The following is a 12,100-nucleotide window of genomic DNA, read 5'->3' as shown; positions in this document are numbered from 1 at the left end:
CTGCTTGATATTTGTGCAGACAGAGATGTCTGCCCGTTGCTATTTGGCAAAATTGAACTGCACAAGAGAATAGTATAGTCACTGCATGCAGTGCCATTTGAAAATAGACACAAAGGTTGGATAGTCACTTCATGGACTGCAGAAAAGTAGTACTGTACTATTTACTGGCCAACACTAGGTGCTTCATAGCTTTGGTCTGATTATACAATGGGCATCATTTTCCCTAAGTTAAAGTTTGTATTCTGAAAATAGTCTCGCGGTGTGATCGAGAGAAGACCAAATCATATTGCAGTGGATGTTCCTCCATCATGTGTGGTTCATTCTCATGGTTCCAGCTGTTGGTGAAACCACTTAAGTTTGCAAGAGGAATTGTAGAATTCACAAACAAATTTGTCTTTCAATTTGTACTGAATGTTGGCCAAGAGAAGCATCCATGTTAGTAGGAAGAACATATGTTTTTTCTAGATCTTTGCTTTTGGAGCTACATATTTGTATATGATCTGTGAATCATTGAGATGCATTAACATGTTGATCTTATGTATGGGAATCATACTAGTTAGTTTTAGTTGCGAGTCTTGCGACGCAAGATCCAAAGTGGCTGATCTTTGCTTTTGGAGCTACATATTTGTATATGATCTGTGAATCATTGACGTAAGAATGAATTTCATCAGTCAGATGTTTTCCAAGACCGATTTCAAATTTTTTTATTGTTGTCTCAATCTCTTTGTTTTTCATTCTCCCGGAGTATCTCAACAACTCATGGTGGTGTTTCTCATCGTCTTTCTCAACATTTGAAGACCGAGGAAGAGATTTCTCCTAAAATCTTGGTCCATTCTCTTGAAGATTCATGGTTCTAGCTTCATGCCATCCTCATAATTGTTTTCGATTGTGATAATTCTTTTCATGCATCCGACGCATTTCATGAGTTGTTTCCATTTCTTTCCTCTGAAGGCCATCATGTCATAATTACTCATTCCAGCTTTCAGTTCTCGTTCTCCAAATCTTACCGGTGCATCGTTCAAATACCCTCTAATCAGTTCATGATCTCTTCGTTCTCTTGTATCTAAATTCTCTCAAGCATCTTCATTTGTTTTCCAATTCTTCCGCTGAATTGTGCCTTTGCTACTTTCATTTTTAATTCTTACGATGGTTCATTCGAGATTCCTCTTCCTTTGTTACTGTATCATTTCATTCGTTGTTTCCAATCCCACCGGTGGTTCCATCAATACCTTCCTCAAGTTTACGCTATATCTCTCTTAATCCTTTCTACGCGAATAAGTAGTATGCAAATACAATGCTTCTCACCAATTTAAATTGGTGAAGGATACGCATAACATAATTCTTATTCGTGTTTTATCCAAGTGATTAATCCTTTCCTTCGGAGTTTGTTCAAGAGGAATAAATTCTTGGCTTCTTGTTGTTCATCTTTCTTCCGGAGTTCCAAGTTTTCCGCATTATCTCGTCGCGAAGCTCCATCTAAATCATTGCAAGGCTTCACCTTATGTTTTCAACTTCTCTTTCTTTCTATCATCCTTTATTACCGGAGTTCTTCATGAAGGCTCTACATGGTGGGTCGTCAAGGATTCTTTTCATTCTTCAATTGTACTTCAAGATTTCTCTCGAAGCTAAGATCCGCAAAGCTATACTCAAAAATAAACATGGTGCTCAACACATGTTTTTTTTTGAGGAGTTCAAGTATTCTTCTTCTAGCATTTTGAAGTACAATTCTTTCTACCTTATCTTTTGAGGTGGTGTTATATCATTCTTGACAATTTCCATTCATGTTTCGCGATTCACATGTTGTCAAGAATGAGGTATTTTAAATCCATTAATCTCTTCGTTGGATTTATCTTGTGTCATATTTCACCTAAAGCCTTCCCTAAGGAATATTGCTATTGTGGTGCTTATCAATGATCCAAGTTTTCTCCTATCCTCTCGGCGAAAGCAGTTTTCATCTCTTCATTGATCTCAAGCAAGCAATTGTTTTGGTTAGTGGCCGGTTGTCACCTCATAATTTTGAGATGTTTTCCATAAGCCCACAACAAGCTTATCCTTTCGTTGTTGATAATCCAACAACTCCGTTCTAGCATTTCCTGTAAGCGTGCTCTTTCAAGATCAACTTTTCCTTCATTCATTCCATTCCATTTTTTCATTTCTTCCGGAGGCATTGTGATGTTGTGCTCTTCACCCATCAAGTCGTATTGTCAAGTTCATGTAATTTTCTTGCTTATCCATTTAACCAGTGTTGTGTTCTCATTCAATTTCTTTCATCTTATCAAGTTTTGCATCTCTTTTCAACCGCACTGTTGTCTGAAATCCCTCTTACCCCTTGTGCCATTCTTTCAATAGTTCCGGAGGCACTGTGTTGTTGATTTCATCAAGTATCATCCCATCTTCTCAAGTTCATGTTCAATTCCTTCCATTTACAGTCGGAGTGCTGCCAAAATTATATCATTCTTATTCATTCTTATCTCGTTTCAACCAGAGTGGTTTCAATTCCTTCTTGTTCATTGTTGTCGTCATTCACAGCTTTGCAACCTCCAACGTTAACATGGTGTTCCTTGTGTCTCTTTTCTACTGGAATGCTCTCAATTTCGTTCAACTCTATTGTGTTATTCTTTCAAGTTTTCAACCTCTGAAGGTTCATTGGTTTCACTCGTTTGTCAAAGAAGCAACTTTGTCTTACCTCTTTCTCTTCCGCTTCTCTCCGGCGCCATCCTAGATCTCGGGACGATATCTCTTGTAAGTGGAGGAGTGTTGTGACGCCCCAAGACCGACGCTCCAGAAGACTTCCAGATATTCCTAGTTTCGCCGTGGATTTTGTTTTGTTTGTTGCATGTCATCATTGCATCTTTTGCATTGCATCAGGTCATCATGCAACCCCTTTTTTTTAAAACTCATCTAAATAAAATTGCATGGATCTTCGATCCATTTAAATCAAGGGAATTCACATGGTGATTTCTCTTTATAACATATCCTCCCAATATTTAGGGAGCTACTATAAAATATTCCATTAGCTTGGGATTAAGCATAACACATTTGCAAAATCCCCATGCCCAAACTCTCCTCCTAGCCTTTCTTTTCTTCTCCTTTTTTTCTTTTAAGAGACTAGAGAGAGAGAGATGCAGCCAACCCACCAGTCGGCCCGAGCCCAGCAGCCAGGCCGACCTGCTTCCCCGCGGCCCATTTGCCCCTCCAAGGCCCAGTCGGCCCCTGCCTATCTAACCCGAGCCAGCCTCCCCGATCCCCTTGACCCCCCTCGATCCCCATATCCTTCCCGCAGTGCTGCCATCCCTCCTGCTCGATCCCCTCGTCGCTGGCCTCCTCTCGATCCATCCCCTCTCCCTCTCCTCCCTCGCACCGCCAGAGGAGCCCTTCTCCTCGATCTTCCCCTTCCCCTCCTGTGCGCCTCCACCTCGCCCTTCCTTCTCCCCAGCGTCGCCATTGCCTCCCTCCGTTGCTACGCCACCTCGCCGTATGAGCTGCTGCTCCGCTCCACCACCCTGCACCGTCGCCTTCCTCCGCCTCGAGTGGCTCCCTGCCGCGCCGGCCACTTCGCCCCTTGCTGCTGTGACCCGACCCAGCGGGCCGGTCGCTGGAGCGATCCGCTGGACCCCGTTGCCTCCCGCGTCTCCTCGTCACACGCGGGCGACCATCAGGAGCTCCGCCGCGCCCCGAGCTCCCCCGTATCGCCTTGGACCTTGCGCTGCTCCGCCCTAGGCCTCCCGCGGTTGCCTGCTGCCGGCCATCCCCATGACCAGAGCCATGTCCCGCTTCGCACGTTGACCGCGTCTTCCTCGTCCACATGGGTCACAACCAGTTCCACGAGCACCACATTTCTTCGCTGCCTTCGTGCACCTCCGGCTGCTTCCCGCTGCACCACCGGTCCGTTGACTCCCTCATGGTCCGCCAAGACTTGTTGCCGTCGCCATGACCCCCCACAAGACATTTCAGGGACACACCAAGTACATCTACAGATGCACCGGACGTCTACAATGCGTGTACGACTATGTGGGCTCAAAAGTACCCTTCGGATGCGCCAAGTTCGACTACATGGACCATCAAGTTCCTCTGCTGATGACTCGAACATCTATGAATCGTGTACGACTACCGTTGCCGAAGGCCATCGAGTGAACAACTACTGCCGCCGCCGTGTACAACTACTTCCACTACATCACGAGAACGTCTACTTCCCCTACGACCCATGAACGACTACTTCCCTCGACGATTTTGAACCGCCCCAAAACGCACGCTTTGAAGGTATAACCCCGAGAAGATCGACCGTGGACGGTATGTGTGTGTTGTATGAGATGCCCATGTTTGCACCGTGTCCGAGTTGTCCTTGCACGTTCCTCCTTGTTTGCCATGTTGTCGACTCGTGGGAACCGGGTAACCTGGATCACCCCATCATCTTTTGCATGTTCCGCACATCTGCACACTTTCTTTTTGTCGGATTGCGGGTTTCGGCAGACCCTTGAGGTTCAAACACTGGGGTGCACGCGGAGATCACACCCCCAGCCTACCCATGTCTCATCGCCTCGCTAGGATCTAAACTACACAAAGAACAACACAAGGGACGCGAGATTTATACTGGTTCAGGCCACCATCATGGTGTAATACCCTACTCCAGTTTGTGGTGTGGTGGACTTCCTCTAGGGCTGATGAGGAACAGTACAAGGGGAGAACAGCCTCGCGAGGGTCTGTTCTTGGTTGGTGCGATGAACTGCTAGGGGGAGTTCAGTCGCCTCTCTCTCTATGTCTCGGATGTGGATCCGATCCAGATGGCCTACCCTGTGGGTGGCTAGTACTATTTATAGGCGAAGGCCCCGAGCCTCTTCCCAAATATTGAGCGGGAAGGGCGCCAACAATTGGCCCTTTTGAAGGGGAACATCTAGTGCACTTATCCTGACTAAAGTTGGTCCTCGCCTGCCAAAGACCCTGATGATGACGCTGGCTTGGGCTCCACGATGACCTCCATTCTGCCGTCCTGCTGGTCTTGGTCTTGTTGCACCGAAATGGTTGCCTTTGCTTGATACTCTTGCCTGCGCTTGCCCCCTTTGCACCAAAGGGGATGCGCAGGCCGGCACCCGCCTGGCGCCCGCCTGGCCATGGTCGTCATGGCTTGTGTCACGAGCACCTCGTGAGGTACCCCGCCTTGATCTCTCCGCCTCCTCGCGAGCCAGCCTGACGAGGTCCTGCCTAAGGAAGCCTCCTGTCGTCCGCCCCGCGAGGCTTGGCCCCTCGCGAGGGTCTTGAGCATGTGTTGATGAAGATGGGCCGCACTGGGCCACTCCTTGAGCCATGCCGCAGACCGCAGGCAGGCAAGTCTGGGTACCCCCGTTCCCAGAACGCCGACAGTAGCCCCCGGGCCCAAGGCACGCTCGGACTTGGCTTAGCAGAGAAGCTAAGAGGCAAGTGCGAAGCGCCGCGGGCCCCAATAGCCTGCGGCCTTGGGCGCCGTGTGGCGGTTGATTGGACGTGGGCATCCCTGTTCCCCCACGCCTCCTTATTTTGCGCCCCAGCTAGGCGGACCCACTGTTGTACACAATCTCCCCTCTTCTCACCTCTCGCGTGCCTCCTGCTCTTCCTTCTCTCGAGCTCCAGCCTCCGCTTCCAATCCAATCTCGCATCCTCTCCCTTCCTGTCACCATGGCTCCGACGAAGAAGGGGAAAGGGCCAAAACCTGTGCCCTCGCCCCGCCCGTCGCCGTCGGTGGCTCCCCCTGTTGACCGGTCGATCATACTCAACCGGGAAGGCTCGGACAAGGTCAATTATGCTATCGCCACCATCTTCAACGAGTGCGGGAGGACGACGGTCTGGCCCGCGTCTCACTTCTCTATTGACAGAACAGCCACCGAGGTCCGGTACTTTGCCGATGCTCTGTTGTCGGGTCTGGTCCCCCCCTTTTCTGATTTCTTCAACGCTGTTATTTATCACTATCAGATCCACATGATGCATTTGGGTCCCGAATCCATCGATGATGGGCATTCCTCCTTTAGTTGCCTTGCTACGCCAATTCTTCTCTCTGCGTCTCAGTGATCCTACTCAATGCTCGGGATGTTGGGGAACGTTGCAGAAAATAAAACTTTTCCTACGCTTTCACCAAGATCCATCTATGAGTTCATCTAGCAACGAGTGATAGGAGTGCATCTACATACCTTTGTAGATCGCAAGCGGAAGCGTTAAAGAGAACGGAGTTGAGGGAGTCGTACTCGTCGTGATCCAAATCACCGATGACCTAGTGCCGAACGGATAGCACCTCCGCGTTCAACACACGTACGAAGCGGATGATGTCTCCTGCACCTTGATCCAGCAAGGAGGAGGGAGAGGTTGAGGAAGAAGGCTCCAACAGCAGCACGACGGCGTGGTGGTGATGGAGTGGCAGATCTCCGGCAGGGCTTCGCCAAGCTCACTTGGAGGAGGAGATGTGTTGGGGAGGGGAGGGGCTTATATAGAGTTTGCCAGACCCCTCCGGCCCTCAGTTATGTAGGGTTTAAACTACATTAAGATAGGGGGTTACTGGTAACGCCTTCATAAAGTGCCATGAAGACTATTAAAGCTACTTAATGATAGACCGTTGCTTGCTGAGTGACTTTAGGTCTCCTGGCCGACGAGTGGTTAGCTTCATGGTCGAGTGGCTATCTTCATCGTCGAGTGTCCTTGAGTTCGTCGAGTGAAGTCCCTCTTGGTCGACTGGAAGGTAGCTTCTTCTAAGGATGTCCTTGGGTAGGGTATTCTAGATAGGTCCATGACCCTACCCTAGGTACATGACTTCATCATTAGCCCCCGAATGGATTGAGGTTCGAGTGAGGAAGGGGTTGATAATTTTCCCCATGGTGGGCGCCAACTGTCGTGGTCCTAAGTCTGACAGTAGAATGGGGGGTAGGTATGGAGAGGCAAGATCCTAGCTATGGAGTAGTTGTACACACGAGTGTTTTACGAGTTCAGGCCCTTCTCGGAGGAAGTAATAGCCCTACGTCTTGGAGCCCAGAGGTGGTCGACTGGTTTATGTGTATATGAGTTACAGGGGTGCGAACCCTTTACACTGAGGAGGGGGGTGGCTTATATAGAGTTCGCCAGACCCCTCCGGCCCTCAGTTATGCAGGGTTTAAAGTACATTAAGATAGGGGGTTACTGGTAACACCCTCATAAAGTGACATGAAGATTATTAAAGCTACTTAATGACAGACCGTTGCTTGCTGAGTGACTTTAGGTCTCCTGGCCGTCGAGTGGTTAGCTTCATGGTCGATTGGCTATCTTCATCGTCGAGTGTCCTTGAGTTCGTCGAGTGAAGTCCCTCTTGGTCGACTGGAAGGTAGCTTCTTCTAAGGATGTCCTTGGGCAGGGTATTCTAGATAGGTCCATGACCCTACCCTAGGTACATGACTTCATCATTAGCCCCCGAATGGATCGAGGTTCGAGTGAGGAAGGGGTTGATAATTTTCTCTGACCTATTTCCCGTGCTCTGATTATGTCGTATCCTGGATCAGCGATTTTTCTTTTTTGGCGTTGGCATTAACTTTTCTTTCAGTCGCCTTGATCCATTCCTTTCTTCTGTCGAGTGAACTTTTGAACTTAGTGAACTTCCGAGCGACGGATCGCAGGAAATCTATCGTCTGACAGATTGATCTGTCGTTAGCGGATTTTGTGGGATCCGAATTTTGGGAAGCGTGCGAAGCGGGGCGGACCGCGGTACTCGGATGGGATAAGGCGTGGACGCCTCGATTTCCGCGCCGTCTTTCTCGCCACGTATCATGCGTGCGCGACTGTTTCGGGATGTGACAGGACGCCCGGGCCTACTTGTCAGCCACTCGGAAGCGTCCTTATATAAAGCACCGGGCAAGGGTTTTTAAACAGTGCCTTCTCATTCTCCTCTTTGCCCTCTTTGCCTCCGCCCGCTGTGCCTGCTCTCGCCTCCGCCTATCCACTCCTCGCATGCTTCGTCGGCGACAATGGTGAAGGAGAAGACGGTGGCCTTGGAGCGCGCGAAGAAGGCGACGGCGACGGGGAAAGCAAAGGGGAGAGCGTCCAGTCGGGGCGGATCTTCGTCAAGGTCCCGCCTGCCAAAAGGTTGGGTCCAAGGGGATTGGATCCGTTTGACCATCACCGAGACAGATCTCAATGACCTGGCCAACAAGGGTCTGATCCCCCACGGGTCAGCAAGGCTTCCGGGGACCTAGTGTCAACCGCGACCGCAGGAGGGTGAGTGCGTTCTCCTAGCCACTCATGTAGACCGTGGATTCTCTCTGCCGCCGAGTGTTTTCTTCCGAGGGTTTCTGAACTTCTTTGGGGTGCAACTCCACCATTTCACTCCCAATTCCATTGCCTATCTTGCTGCTTTCGTGTCCATGTGCGAGAACTTCCTGGGTTGTCGACCACACTGGGGTCTCTTTAAGCACATATTCACCTATCGCTCACAGACGGTGAAAAAGGCGAGTCCGGATGATGAGAGGACTAAGGTTATCCAGTTGTGCGGGGGTCTTGGGATTCAGATGAGGAATAAGAGTACTTTCCCAGCCATGACCCTTCCTGAGTCGGTCAGAGGGTGGCAGTCGACTTGGTTCTACTGCCAAGACGAGTCGACACCGGGGCAGTCGACTGGTCTCCCTCCGTTCTCCATGGACCGAGTGGACAAACCCTCTTCTCTGAAGGTGCTCCCTGAGGAGAAAGCTCAGGTAAAAATGTTGATGGAGCGCGTAGTCCAACTCGTTCGGGACGGAGTGACGGGTATGGATCATCTGGAGGTCTTCCTTAGACGACGCATCCAACCGCTTCAGTACCGAGGCCACCCGATGTGGCTGTACTGTCGTACCGAAGACACCACTCGGGTCCATCCAGAAGCGGTCGACGACGCCACACTGGAGAGGTGGGTGACCGCAATCACAGGGAATAAGGACAACCCTCGAGGGGCTAGGAGGATCCCACCACTCGACTGTACCTACACACTGGACACGGTATGACCACGTATGTCCAATTGTAATCTTGCTTTATTCATTCTGCTTCGTTGTGAATTGGTCGATTGACCTTTGTCTTGTTTTGTTGTCTAACAGGCCACCACTGAGTTATACTCGATGCCCAATGGAGCGCAAACGCCGACTGAGGAGGAGGAAGGAAGTGGGGGCGAAATCCCGGAGGAGTGGGATTCGGATGCTGACGACGATGATGAGAGTGATGACTCTGGCGAGGAGGAAGAGGAGGAGGAGGAGGAGGAAGTTGTACCTCCTCGCTCGGAAAGACGCTCGAAGCTTGTCCATGATCCCACGGTCGAGCGTGGTAAGGGGGTCGCAACCGTCACGCAGTCGACCAAGCGCCCTCGGACTACTTCTCCGGTACCGACTGAGAAAGCTCTGAAGCAATCTCGAGTGGCGCCGTCAAAGTCGGCGAAGGTCTTGCCGAAGATGAAGATGGTGATCCCCACTATCTCAGGGTAATGGTGTAGCTTGAGTTTGTCTGTTCCACATGAACTTATTCTTGGTCGACTCATGAGCTAATCGACTGACTTCTGGAACTGCAGTGCTGCTACTTCTGATACCTCGATCAGAGCTGAAGATCAGGAAATGGAGGATGCTGTTACTTCGAAACCTGGTATGACTCTTGTAGTTCCGTCTTCAGTCGATTGGCTTCTTGTCTCTAATTTTGATTCTTTTTCTGCAGCTTCAGCTAACGTCGTTATCGACCTTCCCAACGACGACGACGAGGAACCACTGAGGCAGAGAAGGAATAAGAAAGCGTCTGCTGGCAAGGCGACTCAGGACGTGCCAGCACCCGAGACATTGGTCATGGAGGGAGACAATGTCACTCGGCCTACCGTAACCTTTGTGGTGCCGTTGACGAGTGCTCGTCCTTCATCGTCGAGTGCTGCTCAACCCTTGCTTTTCTCAGCCTACCACGTCCCAGAAGACCAAGCTAGTGCTGCTAAAGAAGCAATACGCCAAGCGGGGGTCATGATGGAGCAAGTGAAGGCAATCCGAGAAGCCAGCTAGGCAGCCTATGACGCTAGTTCAGCTCTTCAGAGTAATGTTCAGGTCAGTCGGTCACTGCCTGTTCTGTTAGGATATGATATCTGAAAACTCTTCTTTCTGAAATTCCCAGAGTTTGTCCTACACCCACTGGGTGTGTCGATTCAAATTCCGGGTTAGTGGGGGCACGCTGAGTGCACCCACTGGGTTTAGTCCCCAAGGCTATGGTGGACTGCTGGCAGTCGACCATAGTCTTTATGTCTTAAGTTTTTTCCTTACTCGACTAGGTCGAATAGATTCATAGACCGGTGGGGGCACGCTGAGTGCACCCACTGGGTCTAGTCCCTGAGACTGTGGTCGACTGCTAGCAGTCGACTATAGTCTGGAGAACACCTCCCATTTTTTTTGTTGTTGTTGTTCGACTGGTCGACTCTAACTGATGAAACTAGTGGGGGCACGCTGAGTGCAGCCACTAGGTGTAGTCCCCGAGACTATGGTCGAATGTTTGTATTCGGTCGTAGTCTTAGAAACGCTATGATTTTTCATTAGTCACTCGGAAGTGAATTGTCTTTGACATCTGTCGATTGGTTCTTCATAGAAATTCTGCGACCTTGCGGCTCGTTATACTGAGTTGGAGAACAAACACATCCAGCTCGAGCTTGACCTGAAACAGACCCAAGAGAACCTAACGAAGGCGAAGGAGGAAGCTAAAGGTATGTTTGGTGAGGCCTTCGACGACTGCCTTTACCTCTCGTTTGTTTCATAGTCTGATCTCACTGTAACTTTGCAGACAAAGTGAGGGATGCCCTGAAGAAGAAAGACCTTGACTTGGATGAGATGCAGAAAGCAGCTTTAGAGAAGACCAAGCTCGCAGATGAGAAGCTTGCTTCAGTCACCAAGCTTGAAGAAGAAAACACCAATCTGAAAGCTGCTCTTGATGCTGCCAATAAGGAGGTCAGTCGACTAAAAAGTGACAAGATTGCCCTGAATGACAAGGCCAGTGAATTGGTGGGAAAGAAGAACGATCTGGAGGCTTATCTGGGTGGACTCGCCAAGAAGCTATTCCTCATGCTTGAAGGTAATCTTTTGTATCAAACAGACATTTTAACTGTGATCTCCGACTGTTGTCTTGACTCGGTGGTTCTGCTTGCAGAATTTTGCCAGAACTTTGAAGAGGAGACTAGTCGACTGGAAATAAACCTGGATCCCATCAACTCTCCCGTGAAAGATGAAGTCGCCATGAATGTGCTCCGGCTTGAATCTCGTGTTGCTGTTGTCGTCGACTATCTCGCAAGGCTGAAGGTCGCAACTTCTCGCATCGACACAACACTCTGGCCAAGAGAGACCTCGAGTTTGTGATGACTCGACTAAACGAGGTCCCAAGTCGAGTGCAGGAGTGGAAGAAGTCTTCTGCCAGGTGTGGCGTGGATGTTGCTCTGTCTCTGGTCCGCGTTCACTGCAAGGATGCACGAGAAGACAAGCTGGCGGCCCTTAGGGTGGCTAACACCAAGAAGCATGATTTCTGATCTTTCATGGAGACCTTCATCGCCGCTGCCACTCGGATTGCAGATGGAATCGACCTGGATGAGTTTGTTGCACCTTCCAGCCCTCCATAGGAGGGGTAAAAAACTTCTGAGCTTGATACTTTAAATTTGCCTCGGTATGCCGAGTGAGTTTTGTAACCAACAAACCTTAACAGGCTTAGCGCCTGAGCACTTTCGGTTCCGTTAGGTGTTATCCGAACTTAGATTCGACGTTGAATATGTTTGCATTTGGTTTGAGGTGTCTTTTGCAGGTTAAAGCGAGGTGCTCATTGTAATCGACTTGTTCCCCAATACACTTAGGCGAGCACTGGGCTGCAGCTAAGCCCCCGAGTGGGAGGTCTGCTCTCCACTCGGTAGGATTTTCAAAAATTTAGGCGAGCACTGGGCTGCAGCTAAGCCCCCGAGTGGGAGGTCTGCTCTCGACTCGGTAGGATTTTTCAAAAACTTAGGTGAGCACTGGGCTGCAGCTAAGCCCCCGAGTGGGAGGTTTGCTCTCCACTCGGTAGGATTTTCAAAAACTTAGGCGAGCACTGGGCTGCAGCTAAGCCCCCGAGTGGGAGGTCTGCTCTCCACTCGGTAGGATTTTTCAAAAACTTA

The sequence above is a fragment of the Triticum dicoccoides genome, chromosome 7B, assembly GCF_002162155.2.
Source record: "Triticum dicoccoides isolate Atlit2015 ecotype Zavitan chromosome 7B, WEW_v2.0, whole genome shotgun sequence".
In the NCBI taxonomy this organism is placed as follows: Eukaryota; Viridiplantae; Streptophyta; class Magnoliopsida; order Poales; family Poaceae; genus Triticum; species Triticum dicoccoides.
Note: the sequence above shows the minus strand (reverse complement) of the source record.